Source organism: Podarcis filfolensis (assembly GCF_964270895.1).
Source record: "Podarcis filfolensis genome assembly, chromosome: 13".
NCBI classification, from domain to species: Eukaryota; Metazoa; Chordata; class Lepidosauria; order Squamata; family Lacertidae; genus Podarcis; species Podarcis filfolensis.
The window spans coordinates 21518530-21539016 of NC_139615.1; positions in this window are offsets into that span (position 1 = coordinate 21518530).

Here is a 20487-nt window from a genome sequence, read left to right on the forward strand (position 1 = left end):
ACATTTGGATTCCAAAAGAATGTTCGAAAACCGTAACACTCACTTCCAGTTTTTGATCGTTGGGGAGCCGGAACGTTCGACTCCCAAGGTGTTCAGGAGCTGAGATGCAATTGTATCTTCATGTGTGGCAGTTCTGTCACAAAATAATACATTTATTATCTCTTGTCCCAGAACCAAGTGTTTAGCTGCATTCCTTGCTATGATTCAAGACTATCCAATTACTGAAGATGTGGCAAACATTATTCAGCAGGATTACAGGGAATACACAACTTTGTGTTAAGTAATGTGTGATTATTAGAACAACTACAATGAATTGGGCAACCTGCTAATTTACCTGTGGAGTACTCAGACACTGAAAAATAAGGCATATATAACCCATTACTATTTGAATCAGAAACCTAGAAACAGAGATAGGCAAGGCTCTATCAAATTGGATCCTTAATCACTTGATTCAAGTCAGGTTGTTTTAATCACAGTGACTAATGAAAGCATGCAGTAGAGGTGAATAGAAGACTCTTCAGTCAGATGTAAGATTTCTGTTCAGGATAGGGATAATAGTGATATGTGCTGTTGCTGATTCCATATATGGTGTGCAAGCCTGTGTGCAGAATGTGGGCTCCCCGCCCCATTCATCACTAGTTCTTTCAACCAGGAGAGCTCATCTTCAGTGGCCTTTTTTATCATACTTTCTTTATGAGCACTTCAAAGGCTTTGAATGAACGCCCTCCAGAGGAAGCACATGTTGCGTTCACATGCCCAAGGCTTGCTTAGCACTGAGGGGGATTTTTCTCTCAATGACTGTAGAATGTGGCTGTTTATATGCTCAGTGATGGAGAAGGATTCTTTCAGAGTACACACTTAACACTTTACATTATTGTCCTTTTGTACATCTGCTCTACTGATCAACAACACTGCATGCTCACAGTCTCATATTGAACCATATTGGGGAGGATGTCAGTGACATCACTAATTACTACTGAGGAGGGGGGTGTTGCAATGCCTAACTGTCAAGCAAGGGTTCAAAGCACTCACATTGTCAGCCTCAAATTCAAAAGCATCCTATCTTATTATCAGATGTTAATTCATCTATTTGTGGTAGCCTTTACTCTTGACGGGTCATTCAATCCCCAAGTGCCTTTCAACACCCTGTCAAGTATAAAAATGAAAGCTTTTGTTCTGATGTCGGAAACATCCCCCCTCCTCCCCAAAAATCACCAGAGTGCCTCTAACTTTAATTTGATGATTATCATACCCTGCAGTTAAAGACCTATAATTATTTTTGTTGTCTTTCAAAAACCCTTGGGGAGCTGTAGTTTTCACTCATAACACAGTCTGCTAAATGTCAAAAAAATAATTTCTAGCATTCAGAGACAGGTCTAGTGATTAAGAATGGATGCATAGATATATATACAGTGTATTTTGAGATTTAGATTTCAAGTTCATCAGGCTATTGTAATGATGGTGGCACACGTGGCGTTTCTGTAGATGGAAATAAGCGAATCTGCATATAGAATGAGTGTTTGCATTTGGGCTGAGAATGATGGTACTTGTGGTGTTGCTGCTCATTCGGCTTCCTCATATGGCATGCAAGGCTCCCGTTAAATGCAGGGTCCAGTATCCACACAGTCCACTGCACAAATACCATCAGAAAGGAGACCTCATCATTGGTGTCGTTGCCTCTCAAAGTTTCATCGTGTCCAGCCCAATATCGTTCACTGAAATACCACCTCCAGTATCAGCTGAAGAGTCGATGTAAGATTTTTTATTTTTGTTTTTTCCATTTTCTTCATTTGTGCAGAGTAAGAAATGTCATGGTGTGATGAGATCAGTCCTATGAACATTACTTACTTACTTCTCCAAGGAGCTCAATGTGATTCTTTCCCTCCCCCTTTTATTATCACAGCAACCCTGTGTGTTCGGCTGAGAGATTGTGAGTGGCCCAAAATCACCCAGAGAGTTTCATGTCTGAGTGCATATTGAAACCCTTGGATCATAACACAGTGCAGACTTTCAGTGATCTGAATCTGTCCTTTTCACTTTGTCTCCTATTAACTACTTAAATACCAAAGGAAACCCTGATCATGGATTTCTTCTCTCTCAATTGACCTTAACGTTTATGCTTGAAGAAAATATCTGCTTCTTATCATGGATGGGGGAGGCAGTACTAGAATCAATTTGAGCTCCCACCCGACCAAAAACTATGACCAGTTAGTACCTCACACCAAGCTTCTCTAAAATTATTATTCGAGCTCACAATTTTCTCTTTCACCTTAATTCTAAGTCCACATTCCTTCTGATATTTTTTCACATAAAAGTAGTTTGATTCTTTAGTCTGATTTACATCATAAGAATCTTTAAGCATCTGTAATTTGACTACTGCCGCACATAGAAATGGATGGTAAATGTTAATAGTATATAATAGGGTTATTTGTATGAATGTACATACTGTAGGATTAGAACATAATTAGAAATATAATTAGAAACTGTGTTTATGTGTGAGGGAGTGCAAAATAGTGTTTCCAAGCTATTTTGAATCATATACAGTAGAATCATTACAGTAGAGCCTTCTCTACATAAATAAATTATCACAACATTATCTGGAATTCCAAGTTTTAACACTGATGGTGTTAAACAACTGATAGCGTTCATCAAAATGTGAAATTCTGCATACAGTCATTGTAATGTATCTATTCTAATACAGAATGTAACTCTTGTTTTAGAGTAGTACCTAAAAATTATCAGCATATCTTGGCCTTGGAATTTGCAGTAAAGGAGATCAATGAAAACCCTCAGCTCTTACCCAATGTCACTTTGGGTTTCGACATCTATGACAGTCATTTTACTGCAATGAGGACCTATCATGCCACCATGTTACTCTTGTCCACATTGGAGAGATTTTTCCCTAACTATGTATGTTACACCCCGAATAACCTAATAGCTGTCATTGGAGGACTGGACTCTGAAACCTCCCTTCATGTGGCAAATATCTTGGATATATACAAGATGCCCCAGGTAAGATGTGTATGGGTATATTTTTGTGTACATGTCTATATATATACCTATATGTCTACGATATGTCTACCATAGAACTGTAACACTTCTGCACACATCCACAATCCTTGCAGATTACACCTCATGTTTGACAACAGAAATAGGTGCATTTTATGTACTCAAATATATTTGAATGCCATATGTTAAGTCAAGGACGCTTGTACTTTCACAATGGAGAGGAAGAAAATTGTTGTGAATTTAGACTATGATTATATTGGTGCCTTTTTTTTAATGATCAGAATACTTACCACCCCCACTGTGTTCACATTGTAAAATGATAGATTAGTTGCCAGGGTTGACCTTTCCCTTACATGTTGAAGTAGCTAATCTGACAGAACAAAAGATCTAGCCAGAATCTCTTTCCCTGATTCTTAAGAGCAGGGGTCCTCAAACTATGGACCGTGGGCCAGATCCGGACTGCCGGGGTCCTAGATCCGGACCACCCAGCAACTGCCCTAAGCCCTCTCCCTCCCTCCTTCATTCCCCACCCCATGAAGGCACATTAAACCTTCGACGCCTGTGCAGTGCGGCTTCCTCCCATTTTCTCCCACTAACATGGGGAGGGCAGGAGAAAGAAACCACCGACGGAGGCGACGCTGAGGAGCCGTCGGTTAAATGCCCTTGCGCAGCAGGGTGGCAGAGGTGTTGTTGTTCGTGAAGCAAGCTTTCTGGAGGCCGGGCAGTGGCGCGATAGCCTCCAGCCTGTCAGGCTCTGCAGTGAGCAAGACCAGCCTGCAAGCCGCATGTGCGGAAACGGAGGCAGGGAGGAGGGTGGCCAGAGTCCAGCAGGGACAGAGCTCCTGCTGGACCCTGGAAGTGCAGGGATCGGGAAGGGGGATGTTTGCTGGTGTTGCTGAAGCCTGACCGAAGGTGAAGGAGAAGCCCCTTCCTCTTTTGCTTTGGCCCCTCCACATCCTCCCTTTCTCCGGGGTCTCCTCTTCTCTGGTCTCCCGAGGCCAGAAGAGAACCATCTGCTGGTGGGGACGGCGTTGGTTTGGCCGCGCTGTGCACCCGGCAGCTGGGGAAGGGGCCTCCTGCATCTTGCACTCCCAGCGAATGGGACAGATTCTGCCCCCTTACACGCACGACTCCAGCATTACACTGGAGCTTTCCTTATGAGTCACCCCTGCTCCTATTCCGACACAAGAAAAGCTCTCTGCCCCCCCTCGCCCAGTTATCAGAACAGTAACAAAATAATTTCTCCCGCTTTGCAGTGGGAAAAATAGGTGACAGTGTAGAAGTGGGTGCACTCTGAGACATATCTTAATCTCAGGAACCATGCACTCAAAATTGCAACCATCTTTGGCAGCACCTATGTCTGTGAACAGACTTTTCCCTGAATGAAACATCTGAAATCTCCAGCAAGATCCAGACTAACTGATGAACACTTGCATCACTTGCTACGACTAGCAGTGACAAATATGGAACCGGATATTGACCATCTCATTAGCCAAAACCAGGCCCATACTTCCCATTGAAATACTTACAAGTTTATGTTGATTAAAGTCGTTCTTCATTTTAAATATTGTATTGATTTTCCTGTTTTTTGTGTACTACAAATAAAATATGTGCAGTGTGCATAGGAATTCGTTCATATTTTTTTCAAACTATGGTCTGTCCCCCAACAGTGTCTGAGGTACAGTGAACTAGGCACCTGTGTAAAAAGTTTGAGGACTCCTGCTTAAGAGTAATATAGCTGTTAATGAATGAACATGATCCTCAGCAACTGGTATCCAGAGGCTTACTGCCTCCAATGCTGGAGGCAATATATACACATAATGACAGAAGAAATGTAATGTTTAATGAATTGGCATTATGAGCTGGTTAATCCCCATTCCAATACTTCCGTCAGCCATACATATAAGGAGCAGAGGTAATTCGAAAGTGTGCTGCCAATACGGCAGTTGTGTTGCAAGACTGGACCTAGTGGTCTTCATCAGAGTTGCTTCTATGTGATCCCCACTTGATGGAAGTGTGGAGCCCTATGAGAATGTGATTTTTCAGTCGTGAAATCATATGTGGGGAATACTGTCCCTAGTGTGAGCTGCCTAGCACCATCCTTGTCTGTCTTTAGTCCTCAAGACCACTTTGCTGACTTTGGGCTTTGGTTTATTAATGTTGTCTCCAACAGTAGTAGCGGTTACCTTTTATTTTTATTTTGTCATAATTTTTTTTATTCCCCCCCATTTTAAAAATATAGAACATTTATATACTCTCAATCTGAAAAATATAACAACAAATAAATATAGAAATACATATACAAATACATTATTCTTGGTTTTGTTCAAGTGCTTACATTTAAGTGGGGTGGGTAGGACTTCTACTTGTTAATATGTTACTAAATGAACATATTAAGTATTGTATAGTTTATTAACTTAAATTATTATGTATTAAATTTCTTTTATGTGATATATATTTTTCTGTGCAAGTCACTTTGTGACTTTTTATTGTATAAAGTGACTGATAAATGCAAGCAACAACAATGATGATGATTGCTGTTATAAAGAAAGCAAATGGTTCAGAACACTGGAAAGGCCCATAACAATTGTATACTTATTTTATCTTCATTTCCTTCTCTCTTAAATCTTCTTTTAGCTAGTATATAGCCCAGCCCCGGTGATGAATGATAAAACACCAGGCCTCCCTTTCTATCAGATGATTCCAAAGGAAACCATTCAGTATGAGGGGATTCTGTCTTTGCTTCTGCATTTCAAATGGACATGGGTTGGGGTTGTTGTTATGGATACTACTGAAGGAGAAAGATTTGTGCAAACTGTGGTTCCAATGTTTTCCCAGAATGGCGTCTGTTTTGATTTCATAGTAAGAATCCCCACACTAACTTTTGTCCCCAATGTTAAAGAGATTCTTGCCCATGGGGCAAAAATATATGTCAAGGTGATGGCCAGCAAAGCCAGTGCTATGCTGGCATATGGACCGTCTTATTCCATGGCATTTTTTAGATTTTTCCCATTTTTATCAGAAGAAAAGCAGGTGTCAGATTATCCAAAAGGCAAAGTGTGGATTAGAACAGCCCAGGTGGAGCTCACTTCATTTGTTTTTCAGAAGGATTGGGATATGCAAATTTTCCCTGGAGCCATATCCTTACAAATTCACTCCAGTGATCTCCCACGTTTTCACCAATTTGTTGAGAGCAGAAAACCCTCTAATACGGCAGGAGATGGTTTCATCAGGGACTTCTGGCAAAATGCCTTCGGCTGTGTGTTTCTGCATCAAGATATGGATGTGGTGGAAGGGGACATCTGCACTGAGGAAGAGAAGCTGGAGAGCCTTACGGCACCATTTTTTGAAATGAGTATGATTGGCCACAGCTACAGCATCTACAATGCTATCTATGCTGTGGCCCATGCTTTGCATGCCATGGCCTTGTCTAGACTCAAATACATGGGGTTGTTGAATGGAGGGAGACTGAAGCTTCAGAATCTACATCCATGGCAGGTAATGTAGGAAGTCTTTGCCAGCTTGAGCTCCTTTGGGAGGAAGGGTGGAGTATACATGTAATAATAAAAGCAAAATGCTTAACATCCTCATATGGCAGTGCACACTTTTTGGGGGTGAAACTACACCTTCATCCATGTACTAAATGTCTCCCCAAACTGTATCAGTGTTCACATTTTCACCCTCCTTCCACTCTCTACAATTAAATTATTTGTCTCCATTATCTCTCTGTGTAACATAAGCACAGTACAGTATATTTATCTGCACAGGGCTTTTTCCCCAGCAGGAACTCAATGGAAATTAGTTCCTGCACCTCTCCAGTGAGCGTGATTGCCATTCTAAGAGAATGAGGGAGGTGTTCATGGTGAATTCCAGCACCTCTTCTTCTAGAAAAATAGCACTGTGTCTGCATTGTCTGAATGACATACTCCTTCTGCTATCTCAGAGTCAATAAGCATTGAGATGAGTGAGCTCTTCCATCACACATTGGATTGGTTCAGCAAAGAACCAAGTTACTCCTGATTAAATTGGAACATAGTTTCATTTGCTGCTGAAGGAACCCAACTGGAGAAATGTTTCTGTTGTTTGCCATGGAGTTGATATGGGCAACTGCCTATAGCAAAGTTGAGTTGGGTTCCAATATTTATCATCAAAAGGGGTCCATTTTACATTTTGACCAAAAGGGATATATAAATAAACCATCCATAGAATCGAACCCCTAGTTTTCTTGGGCTCACCTCTTCAAAGTTGCTTCTAATAGAAGACTATGAGAAAACCTTAGCTAGGAGCAGAAGCCCAATCCCAAACAAAGCACAGTGATCAGCTAGGTATGAGATGATCAAAACTATACATAGAGAGGCCAATTTTACTTAGTTCAAAAGGACATAGCAGCGCTGGATTTAGGGCAGTGCAGGCAGTTCCAACACACAGCACCAAGCCAATGGGGGCACAAAATAAAAATGAATAAAAATGAATTATTGTAAAAACAAGAAATATTTTGGGAGCACCACATTTTGTCCTTGGCCAAGTTGCCCTGGACAGAGTCTTAGATAAGTGTGAATGAAATAGCAATGAATATAAGTAACAGCATTTCTCCCAATCTACCCTTTCCCTTTTCAATTTAGGTCCATCATTCCCTGAGAACTGTCTCATTTAACAACAGTGCTGGGGACACTGTTTCCTTTGACAAGAATGGGGAGCTAGTGGCTAGATTTGATGTGATCAACTGGATTTTTTCGTCAAACCAAACTAAACAGAAAATTGGCCAGTTAGATCCTGAGGCTCTTTCAAACCAAGTGTTCACTATCAATGAGGATGTCATAATTTGGCACAGCTGGTTTAACCAGGTAAATTGCTGCTGTTAGCAGTTGAGGAACTGAGCTTTGATCCCTATATGGCTGCTGTCCTTCTGTGCAATGTGAATTTCTTGGGAGTTTTCTGGATTTCATTTATCTCTGAAGTAACAATTTATAATTCCCCAGCCTCCAGCAACTTGTGATAACCATTCTAGCATCTTGTGAAATAAGCTGTAGTCCACAAAAGTTTGTGCTCAAATACATTTGTTCATCTTTAAGGTGTGAAAGGCACTTTGGTGTTTTTGTTGCAAGAGAACAAATTTACACCTCTGGTAATTATATCAAATACCATTTTGAAGTCTCCAGCCCTAGGAGCCTTCATAAGGGAGCTATTCCCAGAGGAAGAACCTTAAATGGAGAGAGATTCTGTGTTGGCCATTACCTGTGGTTCTTCTCCAGCAGAAGAAGCCTTCAGAAGAGAGTTGCTGCCATGGGTGTTATGTGTATCTTAATGAGATGAATAGGGTGAAAGATTATGAGTCCTGATGGTATGGAGAGTGTGTGTATGAACTTAGCAGTGCTTAGTTTATTATTTGGTTGCTATTTGGTAATATTGTTAGTATGGTTTTCAGATGCTGTATTGATTAGTTAATCATACAATACGACTTTTACTTTAATTATGATGTTCAGCTTATTTTTTTAGTTGTTGCTTTGTTAAGTCTTTTCTGGATGGTTTCACTAATGATATGTTAATTATTCTATATGATTTATGCTGCATCGGTGTTCTATCATGTTGTTGTTGTTGTTTGTTTGTAAGCCACTTTCGGATTCATTTGAATGAAAAGCTGCATAGAAATATAATCAAAGAAATAGTGCATTAGTGTTTTTATCAGCTCAGAACTTAACAATCTTTTCTGTGCTTACCAAAGCACATTGTTTTCAAAACTGCTATTGCGTGTCGAGACCCCGCAGCCACCCCCTTGTTGGGAAATAACTCACACAAGGACATGGATATTAGGTTTATGTTACTGGGCAAATTTGGCAAGAACTTTATTGAATTACAGAATATAAGTGATATTGGTTTAGGCATTGATTGGAGCTGACTATATCTGATTCCTGTCCACTGCACAGGAAGTATGGTAAAGGTAAACCACCGGAAGGGGGAGCCCTGTCGATGCGTACCAACTCGAGCTCCCCTTAGTGTTCCCATCTGGGTCGTGTCATGGCCCTAGCCCCCGACTGGGCTTCGGACAAGATCAACACCCCTGGATTCCTTTAACGGAATAGCTTTAAGCATGGAGGGGCAGGTGATGGCCACACCTCCCCTCCCCCACACAAGGTCAAACAATGCCTAACCACCACAATTCTCTTTCATTTGCCTTCTTAGACTCGTCCACTCTCAGTTTGTACTGACAGCTGCCATCCTGGTTTTAGCAAGAAAGTGAAGGAGGGGAAACCATTTTGCTGCTATGATTGCATTCCATGTCCAGAAGGGAAGATTTCAGACCGTGAGGGTAAGAAATACACTCTACCGAGAATGGATGTAATTTGGCAAAACATGAATTCTGGGGTTGCTTTTCTTTGGTATTTACATTGGGTTGCCATACATAGGGAAAACCCAGACGTATGGCTGCCCTAATTTACAAGTTCCATACAAATCTTTGTTTAATAGAATGATTTGGTAGGTCTGGATGGAAATTTAAAGAAAAAGATAATTCTGATGATATTTGAGGACTGTTCAGTGTTGCATATTCAGTTTTACTTTTGACTTTTGTTTTGAACACCATCAGTAAAATGATGAGTCATTGCCATTTGCAAAAGCTATCATTTTGTTTAAAGTCTTCAAATACTTTAATTGAAAAGAAATGTCAAACTCAAAGTGCAAAATGGTAACATTCATTTCGATAAGAAGCTAATTAATTGTTTCCCATGTTTTGCTTGTATCTGTCTTAACATTTTTTAAATTGAAAGGTGGAATACAAATGACAAAATATATCCCTTGTATCTACGCAAGAGGAGATGTTATGACATGTTGAATAAAATTAGTACACATATCTGAGAGTGAGAGCACACCTTTATTTTTCAGACCTGAGCGACTGTTACGAATGCACAGATGAAACTTTTCCAAATAAAAACCAGGATCTATGCATTCCCAAGCGCATCAGCTACTTGACTTTTGGAGAACCTTTGGGGATCATCTTAGGCTCTTTTGCTCTTTGCCTTTTTTTGATCACAGCTTTGGTGCTGGGAATATTTGTGAAGTGGAAGGATACTCCCATTGTCAAAGCCAACAATCGCAACCTCACCTACACCCTTCTGGTTTCACTTCTGCTCTGTTTCCTGAGTGCTCTGCTATTTATTGGCAAGCCTCACATTGTGACATGTTTCTTCCGGCAAACTGCTTTTGGCATCATCTTCTCAGTGGCTGTTTCTTGTGTGCTGGCAAAAACCATCACAGTAGTTCTGGCTTTCCTGGCCACCAAACCAGGATCCAGGATGAGGAAATGGGTGGGGAAAGGACTGGCAAACACCATTGTGTTTTCCTGCTCCTTTGTTCAAGTAGCTCTCTGCATCACGTGGCTGGTAGCCAATCCTCCATTCCCAGATGTTGACATGCACTCATTGACTGAACAAATTGTACTAGAATGTAATGAGGGATCGGTGACTATGTTTTACTGTGTTCTGGGCTACATGGGGCTCCTGGCCTTTGTGAGCTTTACTGTGGCTTTCCTTGCCAGAAGGTTGCCTGACAGTTTCAACGAAGCCAAGTTTATCACTTTCAGTATGTTACTTTTTTGCAGTGTTTGGTTATCCTTTATTCCATCCTACCTGAGCACTAAGGGGAAGTACATGGTAGCAGTGGAGATCTTTTCTATCTTAGCCTCCAGTGCTGGGTTGCTGGGTTGCATCTTTTCCCCCAAATGTTACATTATTTTGCTGAGACCTGAGCTGAACAACCGGGAACAGCTAATAAGAAGGAAGCCTTGAAGAATGCATATTTCTGAGTCTTTGCTGTTTGCTGTTAAGTGGTGTTTCAACAACAATAACAACAACAACAACTAGCTATGATAAATAAATAATGAATCAAATTACATGTGAAAGTTTGCAAGTCACCCATGATCTTGTCACTATCCAAAAGTATACATATATTTATATGGGGAGTTGGCACAGCTTAAATGCAAACATATACACATACAATGAAAAAAGAAGAAGGCTGTTGTGAAATATTTTAAGACTTTAGCTGCTTCAGAGACACTGGCCTCAGCATGAATATTGAAATTACTCAAACCAGGTTTTATTCATTTGTTCTTCATTCCTGCTCTGCTATACACATAGCAAGAAAACAACCATGAAAATAGAATTTGTAATCCATATAGAACCAGTGCAGATACATTCAGTAACTGAGAATAAATCTTGGTTATCTGTATGTTTCCTGAATCATGATTTTACTTTAGGAAGGTTTCATTGTCTGTGCAAAACTCCATTCTTTCCTACGGGAAACTTTACTGATAACAGAGGATTAGTGTGCTGATCTGTACTGCAGGTATTAAGAGGTCCAGATACTTAGTTATAACTTCCTGGTCATGATTAGGATAAAGACAAGTACCAGGTTCAAGATCGTTCATTGAGTGTCTTCTGTATAAACTACAAAAGAAGTTCAGATTGGCATGCACCATTACAATTATATTTGTTAACACTACAGTGGTACCTCTAGTTGTGCTTCGAGCCCCCAAACCCATCCTGAATGGAAATAAAGACACAGTGGAGACAGAATTTAGTTTAAATGTTAATGGACAAATTTTGGCCACAACTTTATTAAAATACACAAATGTGACTGGTATTGGCTTAGGCATTGGTATCAAACTATATCTGGCTCCTGCCACACCCTACAGGAAGTCTGGAAGGGTAAACAACCAGCAGGGGGATCTCTGTCAGTGTATATTGACTGGTTCTCACCCCTGGGGTTCCCAGGGGTCCTGGCATGGCCCTAGCCCCTCTCCAGGCTTCAGATGAGATCCAGACCCCCAGATTCCTTTAATGGAATACACTATTCATTGGAGGGACAGGTGATGGCCGCACCTCTCCTCCCCACATTTCCCTAAACCAATGCCTAACCACAAAACCTTACAAAGTTGTGACGATTGCTAAGAGGTAGGCGAAAACCAAGTGGCCACAGCCAATCTGCCACATTGGAAAAAATTCCTACCTGGCCCCCATTCCAAAAACAGGTGACCAACCGAAGTCCAAAGCAAGGCCAAACACGACCTAATTAACGGGTGGGTGGGCGGGTGTTCAGCAGCGAGAAGCAAAAGGAGGTCCCTACATTGTGCTGCCAAATAGATACCCCCAACCCCCAATCTTGCCATTCCGCTGATTGGCTAAAGGCCATTGGCATAACTGTGGCACCACCGGCTTGGAGTGGGGCAAGCCCTGCCCACAAGCTGGTTAGGGAAGAGTTTCAGGGCCGAGCACAACATGGACCCTCTGTTAGGAGGATCCAATTTATGAACTTAATTCGTTCCGGAGGTCAGTTCTTAACCTGAAACTGTTCTTAACTGTTCTGCTAATGGGGCCTCTTGCTGCTGCCACTATGCTGCCGGTACACAATTTCCGTTCTCATCCTGGGGCAAAGTTCTCAACTTGAGGTAACTCTTCCAGGTTAGTGGAGTCTGTAACCTGAACCGTTTGTAACCTGAGTCATTTGTAAATTGAGGTACCACTGTAGTTGAATTATGGTTGCTCCTGCTGCTGTTTTTAAAATAGGATGTAGTTTTTTCTTAAGCATTTTTACCACTTGAACTTCATTAACGCTACTTAATATTTGCAAGAGCCTTCTTCTGTATGTTTAAGCTCAGTCTCTCCATATACTTAATGTCTGGATTCCTAGAGCCACTGGGTAATGTGGGAAAGACATTGGCCTAATGTCCACCTGTGGGGTAATGGGAGTAATGTCACTACTTGAGTAGCATGATAATATGGTAGAGTTAGGAGAGTATTCATTGCAATGCTGCTCCTATCGTTGAGTGGGGGTAAATCTGCCACATCCCAATTTTCATATGGAGATGACATAAGTTTATTTATAATATATTGCCTTTCATCAGGGGATCAGAGAGTGGTTTACAGTAAAAGGTGATGTGTTCCAGCGGAGGAACATGGATAGGCATGCAGATCCCAACTGGCCAATCAAGAAGGGGGAGGAACCAGATTGGCTCCACATCCAAACTCTTCCACTTTTCTTCCTTTTCATGCCGTCCCTCCCTTTGCAATGTTGATTTTTGCTGGTAGAGTGTTTGGAGGCTGAGTAGGAATTTTTGTGGGAAACTCCTGGTTGGCCTTGGGGTTCATATTTTTCACCACTTCACATTGTTGGGAATTCTTGCCTGTTTGGAGTGGTGGTTCCCCCCCTCCTTATTTAGGTTAATTGGCTTGTAGTTTGAGTAGGACAGAAAATCTAAAGAACTGGTTGAGTAAATACCTGAGATGTGATGACAAGGCATTGCTGCTGCAGGAGAGGAAGCTCAGGGTGTTTGTTACAAGAGAGGAAATTCAGGGATAGTTAAATGCAGCTCCTGAAGTTATATTGTCCTGTACAATCATAAGATACATTGCAAATTTCTATTACACCAAGGTTAATAAAGATGTGGAGTTAGTTAACCAAATAATAAGTGCCTCATATTCTTATTTTGGAAGTAGTTGTGGTGGTAGGCCACAAGTATGCTACCTTAGTCAACAGCATAACAGACCAAACAGGAACATCTTCCTCCCCATCCTACCCCATGAATAATATAAAATCAAGCTGTTCATAAGACTGGCAATCTTTGGACTCATCTTCCCCATCCAAGTTATTTCAGCAGGTTATTTACTCCCCATTGCCATGGACAGAAAGTTAGGACAATGACCTCCAGTAGTCCATAATTGAGAAAATCCATTTGGGGGTGCCAAATTTTGGGCCCATCCTGGGAACCATATTATGAATGATTACCAAAGTCTTCCTCTAACAACTTGTTGGTTAGCTTCTGAGATAACCAATTATAACATATTGTTAGTAGGCTGTTGCTTCATCATGTCCTTGTTAGGAGGTCTTGGAGAAAGAAGGGACATAGGTGACACCACCCGAGTTCCAGTGATCATGGGTAGCAGAAAACATGGACATGTGGCGAGTGTGTGTGTGTGTGACAAGGGTGAGGTTGTTTCAACCTTGTTCTTTACTCCCATACCTCCCATAGGAGGTATGATTGCTCATCTAATGTTGTCACCAGTTTCTGTGTGATGTTGATTATTGCCAGATTGGTACAAAATAAAGTCTTCATAAATTTATGGTTTGGTTGTGGACGAGGGTTCCAGTTTTGCTTGCATAACTGAGACCTGAGTATGTGAGTTGATATGACCCAACTGTACCCACTCAGATACTCAGTGCAGCATCTGCACTGACTTTAGGGATCAGATGGAGCAGGGCTATGATCCACAGAAATCTCATCTCCAACACCAGGAAACTCCAGGTGTCAGGCTGAGAAGAAAGTAGCATTCCAACTCCATAACCTGTTTTCAATCAAGTGTAAGAGAAAAGTTTTATTTAGATGTAACAGATTTTCTTCAGCAAGTCCTCAGAGAAATCCTCTTTTTTTTTTTTTTGAATTGACAATTATCTTACCCTTTGATTGTCATAAGGACTATAATTGTTTTTCATTGCTGTGCAAACCCCCTGTGGAGATGTTAGTTATGACAGCAGAAACTCCATCGCAATCTTCAAATAATAATGTCATAAATGTACCCTCTAGCATTCAAGCATAGGGCTAGAGACTAGGAGTGAGCACATGTGCACCAATAATTGCATTTAGGGATCTAGACATCAGGTCTATCAGGAGACAGGCCTATCAAGCCATTTTTATCCTGCAGGCTGTTGTGACAGTGTTGTATGAGGAAACAGGAGAATCTGCATGTAAAAGAAAGATTTGCACTTGTGTTCAAGATGAACGTACTAGTGGTGCTACTGCTGGTACTGGTTTCTCACATGGCATGCAAGGCTCACAGAGTTAAATGCAGGGGCCAGTATCCACATCGTCCACTGCACAAATATCTTCAGTCAGGAGACCTCATCATTGGTGGCATTGTTTCTCATGGTGGTTTCATCTCCAGTTCAATAGAATTCACTGAAGAACCTTCACCACCATCGCCAGAAGAACTTACGTAAGAATTTAACTTTTCTTTGTTATCTTCCTTTACTTTGCCAGCAGAGTGGTCAGTGTTAGAGCCCCATCCTCAGAACAGTAACTTTGGCTATGCATAAAGCAAATAAATTATAAAATTACTCCCAAATTTTAAAATTACTCCCCTAACCCACTCCTACAAGTCTGTTTAACTCTTTATGGCCAAAGCTGTGAAGCCTGCATATATATGTTCCTGATATAGATTGAGGCCAAGGAGATTATGGCGGAAATTTAAGTATGTCCAATCCTATTTTCACAATATGAATTGTCTACTATGATTTCCAACACACCAACTTCTCTACTGTAGCTGCTTTGTGGAAGAAGAAGACGGTGAACCCTTCCTTTGTTGTTTAGATGTTTTTGAATAATAATCAAATGAATATTCTTGGTTTTTTCAAGGGACTAGATGGGGAACCACAGTATATCTGTTATACTTTTTTGTTCTCTGTTAACCCTTATATCACGCCAAATTCCTCTGCAGTTCCTCATTTTATGCCTTCTTTCTCTCTTCCATTATTTTAAATTCCTTCTCATATTTCCGTCATACATTGCAGAGACAATTTGTTTCATCTGATTTCATTTCTTGTGACCTGCAACCACTATCTAGCTTCATTTTTCAATTAGTAAATGGATTGATTAGTAATGGATTGATTCCCGATTGCCTTGATGTCATTTCCTTTTTAGAGCCCTGTTTTACAGAAAGTAACTTCATAAGAAATGATGAGCGTGTGGAATAAAAGAAAATTGTATGTGCTTTAACTGCAGCATATGTTATGGTACCTCTTGCTCTAAATAGCATCTTAATCAGAACATGTGGTAATATTTGTTGTTAATATTATTGTTAATATTTTTGTTTTTGCTGCTGTTATTTCTTTATAGGAGGCTAAATATTGCCTCAGAAATATGGTATATAAATATTGCAGTAATTATTAATTTAGATGATGATACAGTGATGATCAAGTGTGTATTCCTCTGATGCAGAATGCACCTCTAATTCTAGTGTCTTGTCTAAGAATTACCAGCACATTCTGGCCTTGACCTTTGCAGTGAAAGAGATAAATGAAAACCTTAGAATCTTACCCAATGTAACTTTGGGCTTTCACATTTATGACAATTATTACAATGCTAAGTGGAGCTTCCATTCTACAATGTTGCTTATTTATACACTGGAGAGATTTTTCCCAAACTATAACTGTGATCTTCAGAATAAACTAACTGCAGTAATTGGGGGACTGGATTCCGTAACTTCTCTTAATATGGCAATTGTCTTGGATATCTACAAGATTCCACAGGTAAGATATTTAAACAGGACACCATTTTCTTTACCTTGCAGATACAATTCTGTTGCTTGAAAACCGCAATGAGTGCATTTGAAGCAATCAGTTGGACCTTATCTTTTGTGTGTCATATTTAGGATAGTGCAGTATTTATGGTCTTTTCATGATCTAGGAAAATACGTAGCTTCAAATTGGGACTAGATTACTATGTGTTATGATAAGAGCTGAAGCATGAAATAGTCTCTGTAATATAACAGAGGTCATGTTAATATTCAGTTCCAAAATCAAATATCAGTTCCAATATCAAAAATACAATGTCCTTAATTACTTCCCCCAATATTGTTCATCCTTTGAATTCACATAAGTCATTATTATCGCATCCTGCTCTCATCGTAGTAAAACAACAACTAAAAAGTATTATTAAAAACATCTACTCTAGACAAGAGGGACTGACCATGTCTAAGGCTGCTTGTGATGGAAGGAAGGCCTTAGAATCTTCCCTGTGCTCAGCTGCTTCCTGCAGTGTAGAAAGATAGCATACCTGGCTGGAATCCATTTCCAACTTAAAGTGATCCCAGGGTTTGTGTGTGATTGTATTTCTTGCTTTTAAAAATGAGTGGGATTTATATAGGCAGCAAATTGTTCAAATGGCAGGGGGAAAAGATGCCATCTCCTAGTGTCAACAAAGAACAAACTAAACAAACAAAAAAGCATCCCTGTGGAGAAGCAAGCCCTCACTTTATTGCCACAATCCAATTTTTAACAGGAGGACCCAATATGAGGATTGTTTCTGTACATGATAGACTAATATTGGAAGAGATATTTGTTTAGGTACCAGGGATATAAGCCATGAAGGGGTTTATATGCTGAAGCTACAATCTTGAACTGGGCCAGCAAATGCAAGAATACATAAGCTTTCAGTTTTGCTGCCTCATTTCTTCTTCTTCTTCTTCTTCTTCTTCTTCTTCGTCTTCGTCTTCGTCTTCGTCTTCGTCTTCATCTTCTTCTTTAATTTACATGCCACCCTTTATCCAAAGATCCCAGAGCAGTGTACAACATGAAGAACATAATTTATACAGCATAATAATAATTTCCAGGGCTCTTTAGCATTTCTCCATACTTTCACTGGGTTCGTAGTTCAGCTTCCTTTGCTGTTGTGTAATGACTGAGGGTGCTGTGCAGTTTTCCCCCCATTGGTCTTTTCTCCAGTGCTAATGGGTAACAGAGTAGTCAATGAAAGGGAATTGTGACCTAAGCTGATATTATGCATATTCAGTGATTTGAATAACTGAAAGTGGTAATTAAATACTATGGTTATTTTCTCTCCCATCTCACCCTCAATGTATATTTAGCTAACATATAGCCCTGCTCCAGTGATGAATGATAAAATCCCAGGCCTTTACTTTTACCAGATGGTCCCTAAGGAAGACCTTCAATATGAGGGGATTCTCTCTTTGCTTCTGCGCTTCAGGTGGTCATGGATTGGCGTTGTTGTTATGGATACTGACAATGGAGAGAGATTTGTGCAAACTGTGCTTCTAGTGTTTCCCCAAAAAGGTATTTGTATAGACTTTATTGAAAGAATCCCCACTCCAACTTTTATCCCTGATCTAAAAGGCATGCTGGATCGGGGAAAAGAAATACACGATACTCTAATGAACAGCAAAGCCAATGTAATACTGGCATTTGGAGAATCTTATTCCTTATCATTTTTTAGATGGTTGTCATTTCTATCAGAAATGCACAGCCTGTCAAAGAAGCCAAAAGGAAAAGTTTGGATAACTACAGCACAGGTGGAGGTTACGTCATTTTCCTATCAAAGGACTTGGGATGCAGAGATATTCCATGGTGCCATAGCCTTCACATTCCACTCCAGTGATCTGCCAGAATTTTGCCAGTTTGCTAAGGGTAAAAACCCATCCAGCACTTCAGGAGATGATTTCATCAAGGACTTTTGGCAAACTGCTTTTGGATGTGTATTTCTAAACACAGCTGTGGATGAGGTAGAGGGGGATATTTGCACAGGGGTGGAGAAGCTGGAGGACCTTCCTATCCCCTTCTTTGAAATGAGCATGACTGGACATAGCTACAATGTCTACAATGCAGTCTATGTTGTGGCTCATGCTTTACATGCCATGTCCTTAGCCAGATTCAAACAGAGATCCCTGTTGGCTGGACCGGAATTGAAGCTGCAGAATCAACCATTTTGGCAGGTATTTAGCTAAACATCTTAATGGTTTTGGGTGTGATGAGGGCTCTGATATGTATAGCAAACTACCTTCACAAACATCCAAGGGCATAGCATGGGGAGGACCAGGGGGGCTGTGGCCCTTGGCACACATCTATGAAAGGGTGTAAGGGGCACAATCAGGTACCCCACAGCAGGCTTCCTTACTTGCCAAGCTTTGCCCAGGCCAGACCTTCAGGGCTGGAGCAATGATGGTGCCTCCTTACACTTGTGGCCAGTGAAGGGGGCGTCTGGCTGAGAGGGAGGGGGTGCTGCCATTGCTGCCCACCCAGGAGAAGTGAGAGGGTCTGGCAGCTGCCTCCTCCTCTGTGAACAGGGTGCCTCTTCAAGCCTTTCTCCCTCACCTCACTCTCCACTGGCTCAGACCACTGGCTTAGTCAGCAGTGAGGGCTTGCGTTGGTGTGGCCATGCTACCTATGTCCTGGGTTCCAAGAACCCACACTATGCTGCTGCAAACTTCAGCTGATTTTATCAGTCAACTATTCTTTAGTGGCCACCAATTTCTTTCCCTAGAGTGCACTGTATGTTGTATATTTGAACATTCCAGGAAATAAATGGCCCAGGCAAGAAGGGGCTGCTACTTTTTTTTTTTTTTTTTTGTAAGCTTGTCCCAACCCAAATCAGATGCACCATTGTGATCCAGGAAAATCATAAAATGGCGGCCAACAGGAGAGACTAAAATTTGTTCAGGGGATAGGGTGGGAATCCCTTAAATAAGAAAAAGTCTATTTTGTAAATAAGAAAAAAATGAATAAATTATGAAAGGTGTGACCTAAATTAATGAAAAAATAGAAGAAAGATATTTCTTGCTCACCTCTTCCATTTGTAGCCTTTTACGTGTCGAGGTCCCCAAGCCACCCCTTAAATAACCCACAACTCACACATAATTTTTGTTTAAGGTTTTTAGCATAATTTTGGCCACAACTTTATTAAAATACATATCTGTGAGTGGTTGCTTAGGCATTGGTTAAGACTATCTGTCCCCCCACCTGGGACAGAACTGACTTCCGAATTCCCTCGGAAGCCAGTGAAGGGAAACAATATTGGGGAGCAATGGAGCTGAGTCACAGGCCCTCACCGCTCACCCACATGCTCCCCAGGGCTTGCCGGCCTTAGTCCCATTTCAGGGATTCTGACGAAATCGTGGCAAGCCCCTGGATTCCTTTAATGGAATTCCCTTGCGCACCAGCATTGGAGGGGCAAGACCAGCCTGTCCTTACCCCTCCTCCAACCAATTTATAACCAATTCCTAACCGCAACCTTACAAGTTGTGACAATTTGCTACGTAATAGGCAAAAACCAAATGGCTCAGCCAATCAGCCATATGGACAAAATTCCTACTAGGCTCCTGCCCCAACGGCAGACGACCCCATGACAGGCATAGCAAGGTCAAACAAAACACCCTGAACTCAGGGCGGGCGGGGGGTGATCCGATGCACTCAGCGAAAGAGAAAGCAATAAGCTGAGTGCCCCAATATTTAGAGCCTTCGGACCCACCCACCACATTGCAACATGCAATTTGCCCCAGCAAACCAGCCATCCAATCATTGCCCCAGGCAGCCTTTTTTTACCCCTGCCTGGCAACAGAGGGATGGCTCGGCAGACCCCACCGCAACACGTGCTCTCATTTCAGGGAGAACACGCTTTCTAAAACCATTATTTTTCAATCTAGCTGCATCACTTTCTGCGAGGTGCCTCATTTAACAACAATGCTGGGGACAAGATTTCATTTGACAAGAATGGGAAATTAGTAGCTGGATATGATATTATCAACTGTTTACTGTTATCAAATCAGTCAAAAGTGAAGATTGGGAAGGTGGATCCACAGGCTCCTGCTGACCAAGTGTTAGCCATTAATGCAGATGCCATCACATGGCATAGCTGGTTTAACCAGGTAGGATACAATATATAGCAATTTGGGGAGCCTTTGGTTCTTTTCTGAGTACGGGATC